Here is a 12,876-nt window from a genome sequence, read left to right as displayed (position 1 = left end):
TATTATTCATAATAGCCGTCTCCAACTTACCAAGCTTTGGAAGATAGCCAATCGAACAAACAATACGAACTATTGAAACGCGCGGTTAGCACTTTTTAGTTCCCCCTTAGTTTTGTTTTTTAAAAATTTGATATTAAGCCATAGGTTTTTAAATTGAAGAATAATTTTTATTTATCATTTGGTCCATTCACAAAGTATAATTTAATTAAAGTGTGCAAAAGACAACTTGATTACAATGAAGAAAGCGGTTATACTGCTTTAGTGAGGTATGCGCTTACTCTCTTGCGCGAATTCAGCTCGATAAACTTGTTGTTGCTTTTACATGTCATTTTTTTACTAGTGAACAACGCGCAAAGATAACGAGGGAATTATTTACATCTAAATTGCAAGTGGTTTATGATGTATTCAATTTCTTAAACCTTTCACTGGGTTGTCTAACATTTGGCAGCGCATACATATATGTACATCTCTACATATAACGCAAATATGCAAGGCAATTATATTACTCATACGAGTTGTACCCTGTATGAGAATTTGGTTGGTTGCTGTTCAATATAATTTCAGAACATTTGGTCTTAGTACTGGCTACATAAAACAGTTTTGAAAAAAAAACTTTAAAATGCGTCTTAACATTGGGTAAGGGTGTAAAACAAGTCTTAAAAACGGAAGTTTGATGGAGTAGTATTAATTTTAGCGTGTTAAGTTTTATCTCTTTCACAAATTTATTTTAATGCAGCCATTCATATTGCAGTTGCGATTAAGGAAAAAAATTATGAAATAATATTATACAATAAAAGTATACTAAAAAGTCGAACTGCTTGAGGAAAGAAAGACACGCACAAACTGCAAGGAAATAGAGAATTAATTATCAGCTACAGAAATTGCATTTGGAATTTTACCTATGTAAACGTAACATGTTTCAAAACACGTGCTGAAAAGTTGCAAATGTTGCATACGCTACGTGATTTACATACGTGTGGTTTTTAAGTAATCTTATACTGTGGCAATAACATTGTGTAACTTCAATAATAACATATACAAAATCCATAACTCGTAAGGTTTAATGTACTTATGTTTGTGAACTGAAGTTAATTGGTCGACAGTGGTCAACCTTATGTTTTAATAGTAACACGATTAAGAAAAAATTTCTTTACCACTTAAAGAACTATTTTAGCAAAAGCTTTTACATCCAACTGCGCCAGAGAATAAACATTCAGTTCGGCAACGATGTCGGTATTCGAATAGATTTGACCATTAAAGTTGCAGTGAGTGTTTAGTCATGAAGTGGAAAACATAAGCTTTATATTTACATTTAGTATTTATCTAAAGTTTGCAAGTGGTAATATGAATAAATATGTATCTCATTTGCTTAGAAATTTACTGCAATATGTGATTTTGTTATGCCATTTTTGAAAGTATGCATAATCAAAACGTTTTGACATACGAGTGCTATTTGTGTTATTTACAGTATCTTAGAATATTCTTCTCGACTAGAAAATGGAACTAATTTACGAACATTTTCGCGCTACTATTTTTACAACTTTCCACATAACTTAATTCAGCAATAGTCTATCCATAAACTTAATTCGATTTATGGCGATGAAGGTTCATCAAGAACCAGTGTCAATTAAAGCGATGAGAAAGAATTTTTTGAAGGGCGCTTAAAATCAGTTCTTGTTTCGGAAACTATTGGTGTTATGCGCAAACTGATAACGAAAGATTTTTATTTGACTTATAGTGGAATTAATGCAACTATTGGTATTAGTGGGACTAACATATATTGAATATGGCATGAAAATTTGATTGTTGAAACATTTTTTTAACTTTTTGAGGTTGGATCTTACACATATTGCTGATCACTCAAAAAAGACTCGTGCCAGTTGGTCGAAAGAAGTGTTTAAAAAAATATTCGAAACACGCCTATGACCTTATTGATGTTTCAAAATGAGCCGAATTCAAAAAAAGTTGAAGTGCCAAAGAAGCTCTTTCGAACAAATGGTTGCCTGTTTTTGTAGAAAGAACTGTACTTATCGTAACCATACCAATATAACAACTCAGAACATGAAACTCTGAGTGCTACACAATTATTTTTGTGCAAGTTATCTTTCAAGAAATCGGGAAAACCAAGCGCCGAAGACGGGTCACTCTTCACCACGACAAGGCTAGCTTTCATACATCGACTGAAACGACCAAATTTTTGAGTACTCAAAACATCGATTTGATGAGTAACGGCCCATGACTACTTTTTATTTCAGTAGGTAAAAGATAAAATATAGATCAAAACACATGTTTTGGAGATTCATCGATCAGGGTGACAAAAATGCTCTCTGCTTCAAGTGCATGTAAAAATGTATAGATCTAATTGGAGAATAATATGCATTTTGCTGTAGGATACAGATGTGCATGTGCATACGACTTATGAAAAAAGTTCTGAAAATATGCACGTATCTAATAACTTGAGGCGAATGCAATCTTAGCGAAGTTTTGACAGACATATTTAAAGAAGCATAACCTAGTGTTAACTGGACTTAACACATGGTTATATTTTTGCACTGTCTCATATGCAACAATATCTTTATTTTCATATTTAATGCTTTTCTCCTATTTTAGTGACTTGTTGCTGTATAATGCAGATATTTTATACACATATTAAATAATGGTTGTTTAGGCGTGGCTATGGTCTACCCACGCTCATTGGTCACATAAGTAAAAGCAGCCACTAATAATTTATTCAATTCATCTAAAAACTTCATGAAAACACCAAAGAGTCGACTGAATGGTTAAGTAGCAACAAATTGTTAGAATTACAATTGCCCATTTGTTAAATACTTATCAATTCGTATAAAATATAGAAAACTAGGAGCGACCCGCCCCGGCTTCGCACGGATGCAATGCTGATGCTAAAGACATTACAGAAAAACTGTGAACATTGCAGTGGATGTTGTTAGATACACATAGCGGCTTCGCACGGGCACTCAACATGACATTTACACAAATATTCACAATTTTTTGCGTCGAATTTAAAAAAAAATATGAAATTTAATTCTTATATATTATTTAAGATTTTTTTGTACTTTTTTCATTGTTTTATATTTTTTTTGTTTTTGTTTTTGTATTTTTTATTAGTGTTTTTTATATTTTTTTACGTTTTAATTTTTTTGTCTAATATGTTTCTTTTGTTTGTTTTTTCTCAATATCAGGTTTTTTTGTTTATATTTTTGATTATTGCAAAGAGGTCATAATCCCAAAAGAAAAACCTTTTATTGTGTTAGAGCTTCCCTATAAGCTATATTTGATGTTGTTTTATTCTGTGGCAACAAAATAAATTGATTTTCAGGGGCTCCGACCCGCGATAGTCCAACATACATTTGACCGTGAGTAAAACATTTCTTTCGCAGGTCGATCCCTACTAATTCGAAGGTTTGACCTTGGGACTAGTTAATCGTTAATGCGAAAGATGTTTTTACCGGAAATTGAAGCCGTTTAAATGGGATTGGCAGATCAGTCGGGATCATCGGTATCCTCGGTATATGAGCCAGTTGACCAGCTGCTGGGCCAGTAATAATAGTTGCTACAATTAAATTGTCCTTTAACTCTTTAATAAGCAGCCTCGTCCCATTACACATGTTCGGAGGGCTTAAATTTCTTAAAAGCATTATTGGGATTCCGATTTTTAGCGACAACTCATGTGGTGGCTCCTTCTCCAAGTTTTAGCAGTTGTTGTGGGAAATCGCTAACAGTGATTCCATGAACATGAGCTCTCATATTCGTTCGTAATTTCAATGTTTCAATTGAAGCCCATAAGGGTGACGATTTCAAGCATGCCTTGATGATATCTGCTCGCGTACCTCTGTTAATAACGGGGAAAGTTTTTCGAAAATCTCCCGCAAAAACAAAAGTAATCCCGCCCATGACTGCAGAGGAGTTCCTTAGATCCTATAAGGTTCTGTTCACGGCCTCTATATGTGCTCTATGGCTCATCGTGCATTCGTCCCACATAATCAATGAGGCGTCTTGTAGTAATTTACCAACAGCCCCATTTTTGCGGATAGAACATGTAGATTGTTGCTCAAGATTTACGGATAGCGGAAGTTTAAAAGTAGAATGAGCAGTTTTTCCATCCGTCAAGAGAGTTGCAGCAATTCCTGAGGAAGCAACTGCTATTGCTATCTTCCCCGATTCTCTTATCTTAGCAAGTATCAAATTTGCAAGAAACGTCTTTCCTGTTCCACCGGGTGCATCCAAAAAGAAAACTTTTCTTTTGTCATTAATGACGCTATCGACTATAGTTTCAAAAGCATCTCTTTGATCTGGGACTAATTTTGGTAGGTTTTCATTAACAAAAGCGGTCAAATTATGTGTATCATAGCGATTAGTCATTGTCTCTGCTCCATTATTTTCTGTACGAACTGAACATGGTAATCCAAAGTCCCTTAGGATTTTGTCATTTAATTGCATCAGTTTATTTTCTATTTGTATCAGACCTTGGTTGTAAATTTCCGCATTGTATGGTAAGGTGAAGTTTAGATTTTGCTGTCTGATTCTGTGTCTAATATCTTCACATAAATTGTCTTTGAAAATGTCCCACAGTAGACTCTGCCTAAAGCTGCATCTTTTTTTATTCCTGGATGGCCAACTACGTTCTCACCACGCTTCCTTCTTGTGAACTTATTATTGGCCCATGTATAGTATTGCGGGACTTCGTGGTATAGAAGTGTTCTTGCGAATTCATCTTCATTACATAGCTCAAAAAAAGCCAGCAAAGTTGTTTTACGTGGATTTTGGGCCACTTGTTCTGCCGTTTCTGCGGTAAAATACACCCTTTGGCCATTTTCTAAGTGAACAGCTAACTGCAAGACTGTAGGATGTCGCTCGTGGATCGGAAATTCCAATATTCGCCAGGCAGCTTCGGAAGTACTTATGTAGCGGCCATTCACGTAGTTTTCCACTTCATCATTTGGATTTCTGACGCCAAATGTGGCTTGACCCGATCCTTTATTTATGTATTTACAAATGTATTTGATGGCTTGAACTGAGTGACAGTACTCAACATTTATGTGAGCATTGAACGCCCTGCACAAAAGTGGAGAATAAGGGACAATCCAGCTATTATCTATAGTGAAATTACTGCCTCTGATATTGAGCGAAGCGCTCTGACCTCCATTCATCGACATATTATCCGTCATCTTTGTTGTTGACCAAACGTCGCGGGTATTTTTTTGTGCAAATTCCGTTTTTCATACAATATTGGATCGTTTTGTTGGTTGGGAAGTTCCGCAACTATGACCCTATCAATTTCGTCTGGTTGGATTTTTGTCTCTAGCCAAAACAGCATATGACAGTGTGGTAAACCTCGCTTCTGCCACTCCACACTCACCATGTAACATTTCACTTTGCGATCGAATAATTTTATGATCTTCATTTTAAGTGAAACACCCTTGAAATGATGTCATGACGATCGAAAGATCGCTGACCAGGTAGTAGTTCCGCTTTAATTTCAGGCCATTCAGAATTGCACGTAAACGTGTCAAATAAGTCTGGTCTCCCGTAGTTTCGGACATACGTCATCGCGTCTTGTGTTTTTTCATGCAGGTAACGTGGAGAACCTGTAAATGAAGATGGTAAAATTACGCGCTGACCGATATTTGATGGGTCAACATTTCCGTCTTGATTTAAAGCGTCTCTGAGATGAATGTATTCTTCAGCCCTTAGTCTCTGTTGGTTACGACATATGTAATTCAATCGTTCCGATATCATTTTTGCCATCATATCGACAATATATTGGCTAAATAAGTCCCTGTAATAATGTAATGGATTAAAACTGTTTGCTCTAACCATCAACCTGAATGCATAAAATTGCATGCACGTCACAGTTTTGTTACGCGCTGTACCTTCCTGTGGAATGGTTAAATAATAACCGTCTTCTCCTTTAACGAACATTAAAGGATACTGTAGTGGATCATATGATCGATGTAACTCGGATACCCTTTTAAGTTGGCCGTCTCTTCCGTGCAGCACTATGTCTCCGGGGCCTTTTTCTTCGTCAACCAAGAGAACAGCTACCTCGTTTACAGCTGGAGAATTGAATCTACCCGGGTGAGCAGTCTGCGGTGGGCGGTCGGAAAGAATAATTATCTTTAAATTATCCGAAGAGTTGAGTTCAATATTTTGTTTAAAGCTTCGTATATATACGTTGTGGCTTTTCAGTGCTGTCTGTTGTTCATTAATTAAATCTATTTTTAGCGTTGGAGCTATTTTTGCCCTCAACGATAGCTGATCTGCGTCTGAAATAAAATATATCTGTAAGCATTGTGGATTTTGGCCTGATGGTGGTAAAAGGCTACCAATAAGATGATATACCTGGCCCTCTATTTTGAAAGTTGGCATAAAATTACCTTCTCTTATTTCTTTGGCACCAAACGAAGTCATTTGAAAAAGGCTATTGTACTTACGGATGTTGGTTAGGAAATGTCTAGATAGCGAATGATTATTTGTCGAAAGATTTTTTATTGGCCGAGGTGGTTCTTGAATATTGGGGATAATAACTTTTCCAGAAGCACAACACTTACCATTAGTTTCATCGACCCATTTTTTGGCAGAACACTTAGGGCAAATCTTATTCATGTCGCCGATTTGGATGGAAGACTGTTGAGCATAATCAATCTGTGGATCGTATTTAAAAGCCGATCTGTTACTGTGAGCTACAACTCGATTGCGAACACTAGCTCTTGAAGTCTGTTGTCGTTCTCTCTGGTTTTGAAGGCTCAGAGCTTGATTCGCGGAACGCTCAGAGCTTCATTCCCTAGTGCGGGATTGTATACTTCTGAAATTTTGCTCTTCAAGCCGCTGCAAACGCTCAGTACTTGACTCTCGCGCGTGCACATGAGAAGTTCTTAAATTTTGTTCAGCTAGGCGCTGCGATCGCTCAAGACTGGACTCCCGCGCGCGTCTTTGAGAGGTTCTCATGTTTTGTTCAGCGAGCCGTTGCGAACGCTCGGTACTCGACTCTCTGGCACGCGATTGCGCCACATATTCTCTCTGACTTAAAAGACGATTTTCAGTTTCAGATGAAGATTCTTTATTTCGACATATTTTTGTGGCCCTGGCATGGGAATTATTTCTAGAAAGTTGAGATCTTGATCTTTTGGGCATTTTTTTTTAAATGATAAAAGAAAAAACGCCTTTAAACTAATCTTTGAGGTTCTTACAACTACCTACTATAACAACATACAAAACTACAACCTATTTATTAAAATTAAATCATAAAACAGCTGCATCCGAAACCCTTGGTTTTCGGAAAGTGCAAAAGAACAACTGGTACGACGAGGAGTGCCGCGCCACAGCGGAGAGAAAACAGGCTGCCTACCTCGCAACGTTACGATCGACCACAACACGTGCGGGATGGGATAGATACCGAGAATTGAAGAGGGAATCGAGACGCATCTGCAGACAGAAAAAGAAAGAGGCCGAAATGCGTGAGTATGAAGAGCTTGATAAGCTGGCCGACAGGGGTAATGCTCGAAAATTCTACGAAAAAATGCGGCGGCTTACAGAAGGTTTCAAGACCGGAGCATACTCTTGTAGAACCCCCAAAGGTGATCTAGTCACTGATGCCCAGAGCATAGTTAAATTATGGAGGGAACACTTCTCCAGCCTGTTGAATGGCAGTGAATGCACAACGCCAGGAGAAGGCGAACCCGATTCCCCAATCGATGACGATGGAGCAGACGTCCCATTGCCCGACCATGAAGAAGTTCGAATAGCAATTACCCGCCTGAAGAACAACAAAGCGGCGGGGGCCGATGGATTACCGGCCGAGCTATTCAAACACGGCGGCGAAGAACTGATAAGGAGCATGCATCAGCTTCTTTGTAAAATATGGTCGGACGAAAGCATGCCCAACGATTGGAATTTAAGTGTGCTATGCCCAATCCATAAAAAAGGAGACCCCACAATCTGCGCCAACTACCGTGGGATTAGCCTCCTCAACATCGCATATAAGGTTCTATCGAGCGTATTGAGTGAAAGATTAAAGCCCACCGTCAACAAACTGATTGGACCTTATCAGTGTGGCTTTAGACCTGGAAAATCAACAACCGACCAGATATTCACCATGCGCCAAATCTTGGAAAAGACCCGTGAAAGGAGAATCGACACACACCACCTCTTCGTCGATTTCAAAGCTGCTTTCGACAGCACGAAAAGGAGCTGCCTCTATGCCGCGATGTCTGAATTTGGTATCCCCGCAAAACTAATACGGCTGTGTAAACTGACGCTGAGCAACACGAAGAGCTCCGTCAGAATCGGGAAGGACCTCTCCGAGCCGTTCGATACCAAACGAGGTTTCAGACAAGGCGATTCCCTATCGTGTGACTTTTTCAACCTGCTTCTGGAGAAAATAGTTCGAGCTGCAGAACTTAGTAGAGAAGGTACCATCTTTTATAAGAGTGTACAGCTTTTGGCGTATGCTGATGATATTGATATCATCGGCCTTAACACCCGCGCCGTTAGTTCTGCTTTCTCCAGACTAGACAAGGAAGCAAAACAAATGGGTCTGGCAGTGAACGAGGGCAAGACGAAATATCTCCTGTCATCAAACAAACAGTCGTCGCACTCGCGACTTGGCACTCACGTCACTGTTGACAGTCATAACTTTGAAGTTGTAGATAATTTCGTCTATTTAGAACCAGTATTAAAAGTAAAGTCACCACCAACAATGTCAGCCGATGGAAATCGCAACGCTGCGATTGCTCTTGCCAACAGGTGCTACTTATACGGACTGAGTAGGCAATTGAAAAGTACGCTGGCTAGGTCATGTTGTCCGAAAGTCCAATCTCTCGACGAACCTCCAAAAGCCAAACTCTATAAGTGGCGCGCTGTTGTTAACTCGGCTCATAAGTCGCTCATAATTCCCGTCCTGCTATATGGTGCAGAGGCTTGGACGATGTCAACAACTGATGAGTCGACGTTGCGAGTTTTCGAGAGAAAAGTTCTGCGAAAGATTTATGGTCCTTTGCGCGTTGGCCACGGCGAATATCGCATTCGATGGAACGATGAGCTGTACGAGATATACGACGACATTGACATAGTTCAGCGAATTAAAAGACAGCGGCTACGCTGGCTAGGTCATGTTGTCCGAATGGACGAAAACACTCCAGCTCTGAAAGTATTCGACGCTGTACCCGCCGGGGGAAGCAGAGGAAGAGGAAGACCTCCACTCCGTTGGAAGGACCAAGTGGAGAAGGACCTGGCTACGCTTGGAATATCCAATTGGCGCCACGTAGCGAAAAGGAGAAACGACTGGCGCGCTGTTGTTAACTCGGCTATAATCGCGTAAGCGGTGTCTACGCCAATTAAGAAGAAGAAGAATCATAAAACTTACTCAATTCATTTCTTAGGATAACTAAATGTACAATATCTGTGCTATATATATGGGTCTAGATCTGAAAAGAACTTTTTGAATGGGTTTAGTTACCTACTAAACGAAGTATTATCAAGCGACAAAATATTATCAAGCGACAATTTTTTTTAATTCCGCACACGACCATTCAGTAGGGAGTCGACCGCGCGAGTGATCTTACGGGGCATCTCGACAGGATAAAATCTATGTCTTGCGAACTGTCAAATCTATTGCTATTGCCATTGCCAAATCTGTATGTGGGCATTTGTTATCATAAGATAATCATTTGCGCAAAGGCGTAGGGTAGGTAGGTTCGAGCTGATGTAGCGCATGCTTTGAGCTCTTGAAAAATTTATTTTATCATTTGCGAAGGTAGCATTTGGGTAGGTAGCTGATGTAGCCCATCTTTTGAGCCCTTGAACTGTTTAAATCTTTTATGTGGAAAATAAAAAAAGGATAAAGATCCTTTTGTTTACAAATGTATTTCTGGGAAAAATGAAATAATAACAAAGGATAAAGATCCTTTTTTACAAATGTATATTTCTGGGAAAAATAAGATAATAAGAAAAATATCATTTTTTTACAAACGTATTTCTGGGAAAAATAAGAATTCTTATTTTTGGACTACTATGTCATAATTGTGGCATACATTTTATATACCAATTAAAACAATAAATTTAAAATGAGCAATGATATTTTGATTTTCGCTAGTATAAGTTTATTAAATTTAAGATTTCGCTTATTCCCAAACCAATTTGCATAATTTTTCTGTAAATTAACAATATTAAACTAAATAATAATTTTTTGAAAAAATATTATTTTAAAAATGTACTTTATTTTTATAATATAACACAACCGTCTCAATACTCGCTCTTCTAATTTTCATATTACCGAAATGAAAATGACGTCGGCATATGTGCAAATGGGATATGTTGCATCTTCGAAATTTTCATAGAAATGAAAACTGCGCTGTCAAACTGCTGAAGTGACAGCTTATAACTTACGATATATGGCATACGAATTAGTTTGCGATATATTGTAAGATATAAGCAATGTGGAGTTTCCACAGGCAATAGGCACGGCAATACAGTTCGCAAGACATAGATTTTATCCTGTCGAGATGCCCCGTTAACCAAAGAATGTATAATAACACTGCATATACATATAATACATATGTACATTATTGCAACATTGAGATCAACATTCTCATTGAAATCAATATTCTCATTTCTCTCTCCTATTCTTATTTTGGCGCAATTTCACACCAATTTATTGCTTTTTAACCATTTCCAATTATTACAACAGTTTTAGCCGTTAAAAATTAACCAATCCAAAGCATACTCTCTTTCATTGGATTTTGGCATATGCATAAAGTCAACATTGTCATTGAAATCAGTATTCTCATTTCTCCAATTCTTATTTTGGCGCAATTTCACCCAATCCAGGGCATTGAATTTTTGCATACATATTGACATTGACATTTTTCATGTTCTTTATTAATGTGGTGTAGTTTGTCGTGTTCCTTCATAAAGTGGTGGAAAATTTGGATAGAGGAGTATATATCGCTTTTATTGTACGTATACCACAATAAATTCTCTACTTCCAAAGTTGGCTTTGGTGCTGTGTGCTTAGCTGATCAACATTTTGCAACTCCAAATATTTTGTTCGGGTTCAAAGCCTACATGAACTTCTAAAATATGTATATATTTTTTGACTTTTTTGTTTTTTTTTATTTCATTTTATTTTATTTCCATTTTAATTACTATTTATTTGATTATTTGCCCTATAATTATTTTTTTGTAATACACATTATTCAAATTTTCCCTTATGCGCATATCAAAGAACATCTGCGTGGGCAATTTCTATAGAGTAGTACCCTTATAGTGTGGTGTAGTTTCTCTGATACATTTTCTGTTCTCATGTTCCTTTATATCGTGGTGCACGCAATTGGCAAGTTCCCTTATAGAGTGGTAAACATTGGCTTGCTTCCCTTTTTGAATGGTGTGTTCCTTCATACTGTTCGAAATTTTTTCGATTACTCTTCGAAATTTTTTCGATGTTCCCTAATGTCAAATAACATTTTAGCACAGCTAAAATTTGCTCCTTCTTATTATTATACATTCTTTGTCTTAACCCCGCGCCTACAACTCTACAACGCATAGGTCGACGCCGAGCGACTTTTAAAAATTTTTAACTCGTGATATCTTTTGAATGGAATGTCAGAATCTAATAATTCAAAAAGTTATATAAAGGTTTTGAAGCGATTTAAATAATAAATCATTTATTTCGATAAGGATCAATACTAAGTTATAAATAAAGAGCCTTTTCAAGTAGTGGTATTTTAATTAATTTTTTTTTATATAAAATCGCTTATTGTGACAAAACTATAATAGTTAGAGGTATGATGTCGCGACGTTTTTTGTAGATAATGATAAGTTCTACAAAATTGTAATATATCACTTTGTTATATCTTCAATCGTTTTCGCAGCATTCGCGATTAAAGAAAGTTTTTTGGTATTTTTTTTACATTATCGGAGTTTTGGTAAGGAACCCTATTTTTTTTTAACTAAATATAGCCTATGTCACTCAGGGATAGTATAGCTTTCCAACGGTGAAAGAATTTTTCAAATCGGTTCAGTAGTTTCGGAGCCTATTCGAAACAAACAAACAAAAAAACAAACATTTCCTCTTTATAATATTAGTATAGATGAAAAAAAGAAAACTTGTTTTGTGGGTCAACATTTACATGAATGTATGTTTTATATACTTCTAATGTACATAAATAGCACAGCGAGAATTGTATTATATAATACAATATTTTCAATAACTGCAATGTGTTAAATATTGAATTCGATTAAATTATAACCGTAGCCGTTTACTTTGTTTATCTCTGATCCAAATGATTTGCAGCTTTTGAGATTCTCGCATTAACTAGTAGAATGCCAAAAAAAAAGTTTACTCAAATTTAAAATTTCATTAAAATATTATTTATGGAAATATTTATTAGCATATAGTTTTGGTGCAAACATATAGTATGCAAAAAAATACACAACGCATAGTTTATTTGTAACTGGAGCACACATGTAATAAAAGCAATCAATATAAAATTAATTTTGTTCGAAATATAAATGAATATTCAGTGGAAACTTTCTCAAACATTGTCAGGAGAAATATTCGATTTATAATTTTGTATGTTTATTTGTAGCTAATTTTCAATATTCAAATATTACTGTTTGTTCCATCAAAATCAAGTTCTTGTACGGAAACTTTTTTATTTGAGAAAGGTATTACGGCTTCAGTGAAATTACAGTTAACGTCTTTTCTTGTTTAATTGTTACTCTTTCCACACAAATTGGCAGCATTTACTTAATTTCTATTCCCCTTCCCACATTTAACATAACTTCAAGTTGTCTGCTTTGTTCTTTTTCTTGAAATATTCAAAGCTTGCTAAGGAATTGACATTTTGCTTATTTTCT

This window comes from Bactrocera neohumeralis, chromosome 5 (genome assembly GCF_024586455.1).
Source record: "Bactrocera neohumeralis isolate Rockhampton chromosome 5, APGP_CSIRO_Bneo_wtdbg2-racon-allhic-juicebox.fasta_v2, whole genome shotgun sequence".
NCBI classification, from domain to species: domain Eukaryota; kingdom Metazoa; phylum Arthropoda; class Insecta; order Diptera; family Tephritidae; genus Bactrocera; species Bactrocera neohumeralis.
Note: the sequence above shows the minus strand (reverse complement) of the source record.